The 14822-nt window shown below is 39.1% G+C and overlaps 1 long non-coding RNA gene across 1 annotated transcript in view; it reads right to left on the bottom strand.

Moving 5' to 3' along the window:
• Positions 1-14822, bottom strand: part of LOC129240214 (uncharacterized) — a 194810-nt gene that overhangs the window by 156306 nt on the left and 23682 nt on the right. The window contains exon 2 of the long non-coding RNA XR_008582038.1: positions 5249-5431. This is a non-coding gene — a long non-coding RNA (uncharacterized LOC129240214). The remainder of the gene's footprint in view (positions 1-5248; positions 5432-14822) is intronic.

Raw genomic sequence — 14822 nt, 5'->3', positions numbered from 1 at the left:
TTAGTATCGCATACTGTAAAAGAGAAAAAGATACTAGCCACTTAACTGCTTACCTTGCTTGGATAAGCTGTGTTACTTGGCAATAATTCTTATTTTTGAACAAAAATTCCCATCAGCTCTCTCTCTCTTTCGTAATTATATTTAGTATTTTACTTGCCTAATGCTCACTATAATTGATGCTTTCTTTGTAATGAATTTAGCTACCCAGTGATTTCTCAAGATTGATCAAATTTATCAGGTGGATATGTGTTCATCCAACCATATTTTGCATAGGAGCTACTGCATACACCTGTCCAGCTCCTCGCCGCCATGTTTGAATCACTCAGCCGGCAGTCCGTCGGCTCCCCCGGCTTTGTAGTGCTTTAGCCGCGCTATCGCTATTCTCAACCCGTCATAGTGGTTTACCGGAATATCAGTTCCGTCGTCAACGATTGTGGTATTGAGATCTTCACATTCTCTGTGACATGTGCAGCTATCACTATTTACCAAATTCGAGAAGTGTTCCCTCCATGGATGTCAGTCAACAGATCGCCGTCTTTGTTCTTACAGAAAAACGCCGCCGTCTTAAAACCTTCTGTAAGCCGCCGAACTTTCTGGTAGAATTTTCTAGCATTTTTCCTATTGACCAGCATTTCTAACTCCTCGCACTTACATATTCATGACTCTTTTGACGTATGTATAGATAACTACCGGAAAATGGACTCAAAGTAGCGCCAAGTCTCACTACGAGAATACCTAATAGACACGGTCTGGATAAAACACGGCCAAATTTCAAAGCGATAGTTTTTCTAACCTTACAAGCTCCCATACTTCCACATCCAGAAGAATCTTCCGACCTTATGAGTTGGTGTGCTCGCTTAACGCTCGCTGCGTTAACGCGAAACCCTCTTTACCAGAAGTAGTTCAAATGTGGTGAAATTAATTTCTCTCATTTTGCAAGAAACCTCTCCATGACTATCTCGGCTAGCTGGCCCATCGGCACGGCAGTTTTCCTCAAAGTCGTTGAGGTACACGAATGAGTCTAGTTGTTGGAAAGGCACACCAGACACTCCCCGACTAGTTTCGAACGCACCATAATCGAACCCAATTCGCTAATTTTTGCTGGGTTATCTGATAAATGTTGACTTTTCAGACTGTTGTTATATAAGTGAGCAACATAGATCAGCTTCTTTGCGGCTACCTCCGCTTGGAACACACTGTAGTAGTCTGCTAGCCAAAGTTTGAGTTTGGTGGGGAGCTTCTTGCAGAATACTGACACAGCAAACTTTCTGCCCAACTTCTATTCAAATCTACAAAACTATAATAAAACCAGATCTAACTCACGGCTGTGAAACATGGCTCCTTAAAGTTAATGGCATGCATTAACTGATGCGGTTTGAAAGAAAAATTCTCAGAAAAATATTAGACCCTATACGATTAGAAGACATGCCATGGTATAACCACACGCTCAGTGTTTTAATCCCGCCGAATGTAGCCCGGTTTAAAAAGTCGCCAAGATTACAGTGATAAGAGCACGTCCTTAGCATGAGCAGCGAAAGAGCGATAAAAAAAGTTTCTGAAGCAAATCCTGAAGGAGCAAGAAAGGGAAGCGGGCAAGGCGACGATAGTTACAAGACATAAAACATAAAGGGTTTTCCAATAAGAGGCGTCATTTTGATATTTAAAGAAAAATGATATATTTAATATAAATCATCGGATGTTTATTTCATTATAAAGAGGACGGTGTGCCGCTAAGTAGAAAATAACATCAGGCAAATGACCACCACGACCACGCTTATTTACAATACCCCTTTCACGAAATTTTCCATAACCGAATTGCAAAGTGGATGCCCTATGTCTCCAGATAGCCGCACGCATTCCATCTTTGAGGTCTTGAATCGATCCTGAGCTGTTGGCGTAGACCTTCTCTTTCACGTGGCCCCAAAGAAAAAAGTCACTAGGGGTTAATTCACAAGATCTCGGTGGCCAATTGTGATAGGCTCTTCGAGAGATAACTCGGTCCGGAAACGATTCCCATAAAAGATCAATGGTTGCATTGCTTGTGTGGCACGTAGTGCCGTCTTGTTGAAAATAAACGTTGTCCAAATCAATGCCATCCAATTCCGGCCATAAAAAATCGTTAATCATATCTCGATAGCGAAATCCATTCCAAAATAACACCTGTTATTGGAAAACTTTTAGAAGACAATGTACGAGAGATGAGAATCTCACAGCGAAAGCGAGCTGTCGAGAAGAATGGAGTCGTATTGTAGAGGAAGTAATGCTCCATAACATCCGGTGACGCGTCGTTTCGAGTGCTTGAGAGAAAGATTCTGCCGAAGATTTTTGGGCCTTTGCACGTTGGAAACGGCAAATATCGCAGGCGATGGAACGATGAGCTGTATGAGCTTTACGGCCACATAGACATAGCGCAGCGAATAAAGATCCAGCCGCTACGTTGGCTGGGTCATGTCGTCCGAATGGATGCAAACGGTTCAGCTCTGAAAGTATTTGATGCCATACAGCTGGTAGTAGCAGAAGAAGAGGAAGGCCTCTTTTGAGTTGGAAAAATCAGATGGAGAAGGACTTGACTTCAATTGGTGTGTCCAACTGGCGCCGGTTAGAGCGAGAAAGAAACGAATGGTGTGCTTTGTTAAACTCGTCCAAAGTCGCGTAAGCTGTTATCGCGCCAATTAAGAAGAAGCAGAATGGTTCACCTCGCACTGTAATGCCAGCCAATAGGATGATGATGATCCATTCCCTCCCTATGGAAGGCGAGGATGTTAACCCTTGGTAAACCACTTCTTGAAAATCTTGAAGAGATGGCCGGTATAAAAGTGAAAAACTTTAAAAGATTTCTCAATCGTACGGACTGAATATAGTCGTGAAGTAATAACTGTATTACTTATTGGTAGCGAAGATGTGGCAATAAAAATGGTGCAGAAGCACTGGAACGCTTCGGGAAACACCACTTCTATCAACTACCAACCAACCAACCAGTCATCCTTGAACATATTGACTAGCCTCTTTCTTTAACTTCTGCCGGGCGCGGTGGCCACTCTTTCATTTGGGAAGAGTGAATGGCAAAAGTCTACTTGAACCCAGCAAGGCCGGGTCGATTTCTAGGGAGGCAAAAAAATCGCCCATTGCTCTGTGAAAATCGTATTCTAGGGATCAAAATAAGAAACTTTGCCGAAGGAACCATTCCTCTAAAACGAATTCTGATGTCCCCCAATTTGGGTCGAACTTTTTAGTTTCTTTTCTCATGTAAAGGCCAAAAATGGTGATATTTTGAAATGATTGTATGGGGAACCCCCCAGGGGAGTTTCAGGGGGTGTGCCACTGGCGTGGGTGGATCGGCCGTTCTAAGTTAGTGGGGGTCGGTCATACATTTGGACTCGATTGGAGCACTCTAAATTGGTCAAAGTGGGATTTTTCGTTCGACCCAAATTGGGGGACATCAGAATTCGTTTTAGAGGTATGGTTCCTTCGGCAAAGTTCTTCTTTTGATCCCTAGAATACGATTTTCACAGAGCAATGAGCGATTTTTAAATCGACCCGCCCTAGTGTGTACTGAGTAGGCATCACTAGGATATTTTTTTTTTTGGTTTTTTATGTGTGCGGATGAAGGGGTGTCAAATACCTAATGCATCATCAAAGCTGACGTCGCAGCAATGTGTGTCTGGGGACTAAAAATCTCACGCTCGTTTGAAACCATCGCCCACCCTGGAGCCGCTTTCCCATTACTTCAGAATAGCGTTTCATCTTTCTCATTACAAGGTCTACGCTTGTGTGCCTGCGTCTAGGTCCCGATTTTTTATCAGGAGAATTTTTCCAACGTAAACACTGATGTATCCTAAAGTATCTAAGGATACTGGAGTGCCCATTCCTTAAGATGATATTGCAGGCTTAAGCCCTCAGTCTGGTTTCACGTATAGCAGCAATTTCGCCTGCGTTGTTTACAGGCTTCTCATTTCGCATTTGCATGAGCGGTATAGCAGGAATGATCCCAGGTGGCCCACTGATCCCAGTGAGTGCAAATTTAAGTATGAGAAAATATTATTATTCACCGCAATATTTCATAAAGTTAAGCCTTTGCTTTTAAAAATAATTAAATAAATCAGCAAATGTGAGCGGAAGTTGGGTCTTCTGTAAACTATACCAAAATTGCATACCACAAAGGCAACTACAAGCAAAGGAAGCGTCTACTCCGTAATAAACTATGTGAAAATTTAAAAGAACAGCTGCAGCAACAAACTTCTGGATTGAATTAAAGGGTCTGCGTAGAGTGAACAACCGGCCAGTTGTGAAGGTGACATTTACCGAAAATTTATGGCGACATGATTGCAACTGCTTTTATATGCATTGCGCTGCAAGTGTGCGTGTCTGTTGCCATGCACATTCTCTACATGTGTATTGGTGGTATACAAACTCATATATTGCATGTGCATGTATGTGTGAATGCATGTAAATGGCATAACTTAAAATGCAAAACGCGTGCCAGCAATCGGGTGATGTACGAGCGTTTTAAGTATGCAAGAGTCTGCGTTTCTTATTTTTTTTGTATTTTTCCCCGTAACTGCATGCATACATAACCAACCTCAAGAAATGTATGTGATTGCATTTAAATTTGTGAATTATGAAATTTTTATGCGCCAAGCGTTGGATAAATCATGCCGCTGCACTCTCGCTGTCGCCTTATGCCGTCATTGCAGTGCATCATTTAATGTATGCGCCGGTTGTACCGTTGGTCGCCCACCACTCAGGCTTCATGTAATAATGCATAAAATTAAATTAGATGCATTTATGTATGGCCAAAAGAAAAAAAATTCATTTTACAGGCTTTTAGCGTAAAATTTGCACGCCAACACAGGGTAAAAGGCGTACTGCCTTTCTTCCTCTTCTGCTTCTCCTCCGTCTAAAAAGCGCAAGTTAAAGCGCCTTTCATTTTCGTTTCTAAAATTCTCCAATGCTTCAGCGTGCTGCACTCCATTTACTGGCGCTCTCTGCTGCCCTCTCTTATTATAGACATTTTGGATGCATGCAGCGCACTTTCTCTTGCGATTTCTTAATAGTTGACAATTTTTAAAATGCCAAGTTGCTGTTTAAAAGTTGCCTGCCTATCAAATATTCTAAACTCCTACTCGTACACTGGCTACTTTCAGTTTGACTAAGTTATTCTCTACTCATTTGCATAATGAGTTTTTACATGTGTATATGTGTGTGTGTGTGTGTGGTATGTGCATTAATTGCATACTACGAAACTTACCTCAGCTGTGTTGTAAAAGTTGTTGCCTAAGTTGAAGAAGGTATTGCTGTTGTTGCTGCTTTTGCTGTTGTAACCAGAGCACAGTATGTTTTTTCTATGCGCGACAAGTGCTAGAGATAGCTTTGAAGAGTCCGCCAAGTTCAGTGAAAAATATCAGTGAAAAGGACAGTTGCAAGATAGATGCTGGAAAGATAGCAGAACAAGCGAATGGAATTTTTATAAAGCTAAGTATGTACGCATGCGAAACATTGGAATTTAAAAATGAAATCAGAGCTTTTAAATTTCATTGTTATTTGGTATCAAATATAATCAAAAATAATTTTAAACTTTAATGTATTATGGGGTTCGAGGTAGTCAGAACTAAAAAAAAAATTGGATGTTTTTTCCACTTTCTTAAAGTATAATATCTTAAAAATATCGTGTGAAAATTTGAAGTGAATCCGACAGATACTTTTCGAGTTATTCAACAATTAACAAAGGGCGCTCGGTCGCTCCGGAGCGTTCGCTAGCAGAAGCAAAATTTTAAATGCGTTTTTCTCAAAACTATGTATTTTGAATTGGTGATCACTGTAACTTAAAAACCGCTTGGTGGATTTCAATAAAATTAGTACTGCTTTTGAAAAACAGTACCTGATCAAAGGATTATCTTTTGTCCAAAATTTCGATTTTTTATCGTGTTTTTCCTCGAAAATCTGAAAAATACTTCCTAAGCTTCGATCAGGCACAATATTATCTATTAATGAAACTATTTTCTCTTGTCCAATTGATCTTAGATGAATCTCCAAGGAGTTGTGATGATCACCGCAAGGAACTTCTGGAGAAACGGGCTCCACAAGAACAGCGATAACTTTTACAATTATAAATTTTTTGAAGTGGAACTTCTTAGCCCTCAATGGACGAGCCAGTATGGAGAGTTTGAATCTAAACTCCTCTAAATTTGGCAGAAAAACATGTCGCCACCGCCTCAGCGCTTAAGCTTAAGGGGTACCGGTGGTCTAGAACTCCGAGTTTTAGGGTGTCAAATTCACTCTTCTGTTCACTTTGGGAATTTGTTTTTATTTTTTTTTTTTGAAGTCAAACTTCTTAGGCGTCGATGGACGAGCGAGAATGGAGAGGAAAATTTCAAGGCCATGCAACATTTTGGGCGTTTTCGTTCCGCGAGAGAGAAAAAAGATATAACGTAGAGGAAAAGGAGAGAGAGAGCCATACCTTATATATATCTTAGATGCACTTTAGACTATTTTTCCTGAGTTGTTTCTGACACTGACACTGCCTAGTTTTAGGCGCTTATTTGTTGGTGCGAACTTGAAGGAAATGTATTTTTGGTGCCTACTTTTTGGCGTTAGTTTTCCTTGGTGCCCACTTTTTGGCGTTATATTTTCTTGGTGCCTACTTTTTGGTGCTTATTTCCATTTTCTGGCTAATGCTTATGCATACTATAAAGTACTATCCATTCCTACGTCGGATTTATTGGTATTGCCTTGCGGTAATGTGTGCCGTTTCTGCGGTCCTGGAATCGCTGCGTTCTTGCGGAGTAGTGCGCGTTGTTGTCACGGTTCGTGTCCGGCGTTTACCTACACCGGTCGACCCTTCTCCGTTTTATGTAAATTTTATCTATTTGTATTATCTGCAAATGTTGTGAACTTATTTAGATACCTATATATTCTTTCTCTCTCTCTCTCTCTCTCTCTCATTCCCTCCCATTCTCTTTCGGATCTCTCTCTCTCTCATTATCTCTCATTCTCTATCGGGTCTCTCTCTCTCTCTTTTTCTCTCTCTCTCTCTCTCATTTTGTCTCGGGTCTCTCTCTCTCATTCTCTCTCGGGTCTCTCCCTCTTTGTTTGTTTGCCTTGGTAGTTTCACTTTCACTTCTGTTAAGTGTGCTACGCTACACGCCCTTTTTTTTAATTTCCACAAAGTCTGAAACCTGGATTATCTTAGCTTTTGTAGAAAATAAAACCATGTTTTCACAAATTAAATAAAAATAGGTAAATATTATATTATCCAAATTAAATAAGAAATAAAAAAGTTTCAAAATTTGTCCTATTGCTATTCAGCGCGGTGATATACTATGAAGGCATGTTGTTTTAAAAAGCAAAACATATTTGTTATCAAACTAATCATAACAAAATTTTTGCTCAAAATGATCAACTTTTTATAAAAACCATTTCTCTCCCCTTTTACTCCGCTACTGACTGGAGTGAAAGCTTATCAATCACAGACCGTTCGCAAGTAAATACATAAATACATGCAAGTATTCCTCTCTAGTAAATGTATTTCCCTCTTCTTCGTTAGAATCAAGTGAACCAAGTAACCTTCCGCCTCTACTTTCTACCCTCCGCAAGTGCAGTGCGTGCGCGTAAGTAAAACAAAAGCCACATGTTCGCACGTCTATCCTCAGCTGACACACATATCTTCTTCGCATATGTGTTGCAGATTAACTTGCTAATCCTCTTTTTTCTGCCAACATTTTATGTGTCTATTTTTTTGCGAATTTCACGACCAACTTTCAACCCTCGCTGCTGTGTTGCCACATAACAAAACAAGTTCACCGCTAATAGTTGGCCTACTGCCTATGGAAGATGCCACTACAAAGTACTGTCATAGATTAGGTGTACATGTGTGCGTGCGTGTGTGTTGGTGTGCGCTTGTTCTACTTTCACAGCTATGCCTTCTATTTTAAGTCATTCAGTGGGGCGCTAAAGTGACTTTAGTTTTTACTCCTCTACTCTATTTACCATTTCTATTGCTTTGCCTTTGTTTTCCCGTTAGATCAGAGTTCTTTGTCTGTACAAATTAACACAACCAACGTAATGGAAACAAATTGTTCCATCAGGCTGCGTCACTGCATTAGTGGCATTGAATATAAGCCGTCTAACCGGAAGATAGACGCACACATACACATTCACATTGACAACAGCAATGCGGCGCGAAGAAATTGTCCGCCTATGGTGAATAGTGCAAAACGCAAATCAAATTCGCACGCAAGCACACAAACACATGCGAACATCCACTCACCCACACACACACATACTTTGTCACTACAAAGTAGATTTTGCTAAATGGAAATAGGGGAATATACGATTATGGCCAACGTGTGAGTAGGGCCACAGTAATCCCTTGATCTCAATGCGGCGCATCCGTTGCCATTGTAACAAAGGATTCCGAAGGCGTGCGTTTGTTGCAGCCCAGAAAAGTGAATTCAATTATGCGCCTACTTTTAAACAAATGAGTTATCTAATGTCGTGGATTAGGTCGACTTGAAAATATGAGAAAGTTGCCTAGAAAATGTGGAACAGCGGAACTGCAGTGGGCAGGAACTGCTGCTTCCTTTTGCAGAAAAAATTCGACTTAATTTAGTATTTTCTCTTTCATTCGTAATTCCCTTTTATTCTTAAACAAAGCAGCGTCTTAGTGGCTTCTTTTTATTGTTTATTATGTAAGATTAGGCACGCAAAATAGTGGAATATTCATAAGTAAATGATCCTATTTCTAGGAGTAATGCGGTTGAGCCGGCTAAATGCAGGGTTTCTTGCCTAACTGATGTTATTTTCTTTCATTCAAATGTCAGCCGTATGGCTGGTTGAATTCTTTTATAACTTTCTTTTGATAACTCTACTTATTTCTATTAGCATTCGGTAGGCAATGACAGAGATTTGAATAAATTTTTGCACGCAAAACGCATTTCGTAAAAAAATATCTGCCACTTGGAGGCCGCATGAAGCTCTAGACTTTTCTATTTGCAATAACTCTCGTGTGCATTGTAATTCGCATTGTGAGTGTATCGAGAAAAAAGTGAGTTTTCTTGAGTATTATAATGGATGGTTAAATTTTAAGGGCCGATGTTGAGTGTCAACCACACCTAAACGTCAAGTTCTTTTCTGCATTTGATTTAAAATTTCAGACTAACTCAATTTGAACTATACAGACACAGATGAGAGATACACAATCGAGCAACGCGTTAAAGTTACTCAGGCTTATTATGAAAACGGGCGTTCAAATTAAAATGCATATCGCGCACTTCGTGATTTTTTCGGTCAATTTAATCGTCGAAATGTGCGTACAATCGTCGAAATGTGCAAAAGTTTGAGCAAACCGGGTCTGTAGGAGATGTTAAAACACCAGTGCATGCTCGTACAGCTCGTACTGCAGAAAATATTGCTGCTGTTCGCGATAGTGTGGTTGAAGAGCCGTCCGCCTCAACTCGTCGTCGTGCCCCACAATTGCACCTCTCACGCTCATCGTAGATGAACATTATGCATAAAGACTTGCATTTACACTCAAGAACTAAAGCCTCTTGACCATTTCAAGCGTCAACAAAGGTCAGAATGGGGGCAGGAAATGGCAACAGTGAATGACCAATTTTCGAAGAAAATCATCTTCAGTGATGATGTACATTTTCACCTCAGTGGATTCGTCAATAAGCAGAATTGCCGCATTCGGGCGAATGGTAATCCCAGAGTGATTGCCGAAAAACCAATGTAGCCTTTATAATCTTAAGCACCTGCTCCTTAGCTGCCCCGCCCTCGCGGGACTAAGATTTAAGCATCTTGGTTCTCATTTCTTTTCTGCACCTACTGCCATAGTAGGTCTTGATATCAAAAATCTGATGAACTTCATCAGCAGCATAAAATGGCTAACACAACCGCAAATTAGTCACCGTTCATAGTTCACAAATACTCAACCCTCCGCACCCCTCTCCTTTTTGACCTATCGTTTTGTCCTTCACCTCTTTTTCCCCTCTTGCAATGGTATCACAAAGGATGAACCAAACTTCTTTTGTCTAAGTGAGCCCGCTCTCTGGGCAACCATTACTACCTAACCTAACCTATACTTGAGATCCTCTTTCCAGCCAGCCATATAAAACTTAATCTGGTTTGCAATCTAACACAAATTTTTGCGAACTGTGTGTTATTAAAAAGTAAGGCAGAAGCTGAGTCTACAAACTTTTCTAGAATATAGGCCAAAGTCTAGTAGGGCACTTACACCTTTAAATGGGTGTTTGGCTAATCTCCTTTTCCTATTTGCAACGTGCGTCTTGATGTTGATTCCACTAATGGAGGGGCCTACAGTTTTGAGCCGGCTCCGAACGGCTGATGGTTTCTTATGAGGAGTTATTTTATGACAGAAATACACTCGCAGGCTTGACATTGTCTGCCAGGGAAAAAAAGTGTAATACAGGGACACAAGTTATAACAGATTATTAAATCCTCATTTAATTTTAATGATTTTTTTATAAAATTATGGCTAATTTTCCTACAAAAACTATATAAATCCAAGTATAAAATTTTGTGCAAGTTGAAAAAAAAATTCAATAAATTTCTATGAGATAGTCACACTTTTCAATAAGAATTTGTAAAACAAAAAATTCATGAGTGTAGTTTTATAACCCATTCAATTTTTATGTAGGTATTAAGAAGCTCAAAACTTGCGTTGATTTTTGCCAATTTTTTTTTCTTGACGGTTTGCTGGCTATTTTTTCTTTATAAAAAAAACTTTCTATATGGAGCCATAACGAGCCTTAGTTTCGAAATGCGGGCCATTCTTCAAGCGTTTGAGTTTATTTTCCAACAGTTTTAACCCACTCGTAGCCTCCAGAACATTTTCAATATTATCAAATGTGGTGGTTGCCTTTAGCACAGTTACCTGGTGTCTGCGGCAACACAAAGGAACTTAGTTCAATCACAAAATTGCTCCCCGATTAGAAGGCAGCGTATACCTATCGGGTACAATAAAAATAAACAACTACATATACGTACAAGCCAATCTATCTAAAGAAACTACAAAGAATTTAATAAATATAAAATAACAAGGAAAAAAAAATTTAATTAACAAATAAAAACGAAATGCACTAAAAGAAGTATAAAACCATAGATTCAAAGCAAAAATTAGACATTAGAAATCATAAAAAACTAAAAGCTAACGTAATAACGGTAGTCTGTGTAGTACAGGTTAGGTTGACCAGGCTGGCTGAAAGCCATCACATAGACCTATTGATGCTTAGTGTTACCAGATGGACCCTTAAACCCTTACGTTTCTTTGTAGTAGACATCTTGTAATATGTCTACGTCTTTTACGAATCTAAGTAAACTTTGGAGCTCTATCCCCGAGATGTTTTCTAACTTCTCATATTGTAAAGCTCTTAAGCATCTGGTTCTAGCTAATGCAGGACAGAAACATAGAAGGTGTATAGTACAGTTTTGCGTCAAAATATAATAATATTGATCTCTCAAACGGTGGAATAACCTAGCGTTTTCTGGATTTTTATCTCGACCCTCTGAACATGGTCCTCTAAACATGCCTAATCTAATCTTACCTTACCTGGCCTAACTGTCATAAGAATGCAATTTTTATTTTCTTTACAATAAAGTGAGTTTCAAGTGAGCAAGGTGGCGCAAAATTAGTCATCATTTATTTTCACTTCAAAACCATTTTGATGCTATTTTGATGCATGATAGCTCATACAGTTTTTAATATTTCTTTAATTCGAGTTTTTTAACATTCGAAAGAGTTTTCACTATAGTCTTTATTTTACAAGAATTTTTTTACTTTTTACAGATCCATCAACATTTCAAGGAGAAATGATGCAGACCGTTGAGTAGCTTTTTTTCATTGTTCATTGTTGGGTCACGTGATTTTTTATGTTCTAATTTTCGTAAAGAAAAATTAAAATAAATTTTTTTATAAAGTTTAAGTACTAATTAACAATGTATACAATTTTTTTATGTTTATTTCTATTGTTATCCCTGGACGTATGTAACCCCTTAAGCAGATGAAGACGTTATCAGGCAATCGGACGAGATCGAGCGGAGGTATTTTTGGTGCCCTATGACCCGCTAGTGATTCACGGAAACAAAACTCATTATGATTCATTTTTTGGAAGCGTTTTACAATTGCATCTAGTATACTTATACTCATAACCTAATTAGTTTTACTCCCAAGCCAAACACTGAATGCATATTGTATGTATGAAAAGATACCATTGAGAAAATTCCATTTTATAATTGAACTTGTTTTAAGAAACATTTTACAATATAATCGCTATTCCATCCCCATAAGATCTGCTACCGTTGTGCGTTTTTATCGTCTTCGAGAAGAATTCAGCCAAAGTAAGTAAAGATACTGCATTCGTTTTTAGAGGATGTTTGTTACCTGTGGCAAATTGCTTCGTTACCTAAGTCACAGTTGGTAAGCCAAGATCACTCTGAATGTCGCTATTCCTTACGTGGCATGGCCCCTTTACTATGCTCGGTAGGATTTTATTTTGCAGACGTTGGATAAAGATGATATAATTTTGACTAGCGCATCCCCAGAATTGTATACCGTAACTCTAAACTGGTGTTGGTGTTTGATTTAAGTGCGTTAAGTTAGTTAAAGTGGCTCAAAATTTGCGTTGATTTTTCATAATTCTGTATTTTTTCTTGGTGCCGGTGGTGTGCATTTTCTTCCATATAACGAATATTTCAAATTTTTTTTATATGGAAAAAATACCCAAGATCGCCAGCAAAAAAATTGTTAAAACCTGCATTTTGTTATACTGAAATTCAAAGGGTTATAAAAGTACATAGTACCCTTCCTTAGCACCCATCCTTAGGCAAATGAAACGCAGAAAGTGGCGATGGAAAGGTCGCACGTTGAGAAAACCACCAAATAGTATCATGAGAATGGCACTGGACTAGAACCCGTAAGGGAGCAGAGGTCGGGGACGACCAAAAAGCACTTGGAGAAGGTCGTTGTTGCGCGAACTAGCAGATGCCGACACCTCATGGGACGGTGCAAAAACAACAGCACAGAACCGTGTACGATGGAAGAGTCTTGTCGACACCCTATACTGCCGAGAGGAGTGAATAAGGAAAAAAAAAAATAAAAGTACTTAAGAAATTTTTCGCCGAATTCTTATTAAAAAATTTGAAATGTTGAGGAAAACTCCGTAATTTTTCTTTCTTTTTTAATTTGATACTAGGTTTGGAACCTTCAGTTGTATGGTTTCTATTGTAGTATAAGCTCTGTTTGTATAAAAAAGTAATTAAATAAGCAATAAATAAAGAGTCAAAACTTTGCAATATGTAGCGCTTCCATTATTATGATCACAGCTGTATGTTGGGCGCTAAGCCTACTAAAAATACTTATTTCAGCTCGACAGCTTCGGTGGGTGAGCTTTTACGCCCTACTGAAACACTCGTTCTACTATCCAGATTATCGTCCCTGCTTTATTGTAAATCGTTGACTGTACAAAGCCGAAATTTCTTATTTTTACCACATTTGTGACAGCCAATGCTGAGTTATTTAATATGGATCAGTTAACTTTTGTAAGTGTCAAATGAAGCGTGCGAATAAATCGAATTGTTATTTTTTATTTTATTCATCTACGGAGGATAAGAGTTTGGCTGCTATATACACACACTTGTATGTTTGTTCGTATTTCGGTACATTTGTTGGTTGATATACAGAAAGACTTATAGGGAAATACATATATACAATCGAATATGTATTGAACAAGCCATAAAATGTGAATTTGGTTATGTGTATTTGTGTAATATTTGTAATATTTATTTCAAAATGTCAAATATCAGTTTGGAGTGTAAAAAGCTACGACAGAAATTTACATTTAAAATGTCGTATGGGACAATCAAATTGTGAGCAGGAAACGCACAGCTCCACACAGACTCGTACATAGGAATGGCACTCGATAACTGTATGCAAATATAAGCCAATTGCTTAGGTGATGTATGTTTATGTATACTGATTTATTACATCCCAGTAGTGGAACGAGTAGTTACTCAGCAAGCATTCTAACTCGTGAATTGGCATGTGTTAGAAGAGGTTAGATGTTATACTAAATCAAAACGGGACTTGAATTGTGCCACTTGCAAAATGAACACCGAGAGTTCTATGCAAAAAATATTCCAAAACATTTCTCTACTAACCAGAAATTTGTCTGCTATCTTGACATACGGCAGACGATGGAGCAGATGAAGATGTCAACTACAGGCTAATCAAAGCACGAGTGGCATTCGGGCTAATACATACAATATGGGCGAGTTCCCCTAGACCTGCCGAAATATATCCAGCAATGCTTAAGAAAGGAGGAGACAAGCTGATTGAGGCTCTGAGGAGGATCTTCACAGCCTGTCTTGCACTTGGTTATATACCATCCCAATGGCGATGTGTAAGAGTAGTATTTATTTCGAAACCAGGAAAAGATGACTATTCCCAAGCAAAAAGTTTTAGACCAATCAATTTGACATTGTTCGTGTTGAAAAATCTAGAACGAGTGGTGGAGAAACATATTCGCGTGGGGGTATTGCCGAGAAGTCCACTTAGTAGAAATCAGCACGCTTACCAGAGTGGAAAATCATGTGAATCAGCCTTACACGATCTTGTTAGCAAGATTGAAGCCGCACTGGAAGCTGACGAATGCACAATGGGCGTGTTCGTGGATATTGAGGGGGCTTTTGATAATGCCACTTTCGGCTCAGTATGTTCTTCTGCCGAACGACACAGAGTTAATCAAACCATTGTAAAATGGATATATTCCATGCTCTCTGAGAGGCTGCTAACCGCTGGTGAGAGC

This window comes from Anastrepha obliqua, chromosome 1 (assembly GCF_027943255.1).
Source record: "Anastrepha obliqua isolate idAnaObli1 chromosome 1, idAnaObli1_1.0, whole genome shotgun sequence".
NCBI classification, from domain to species: Eukaryota; Metazoa; Arthropoda; class Insecta; order Diptera; family Tephritidae; genus Anastrepha; species Anastrepha obliqua.
Note: the sequence above shows the minus strand (reverse complement) of the source record. Positions and strands in the feature narration are given on the sequence as shown.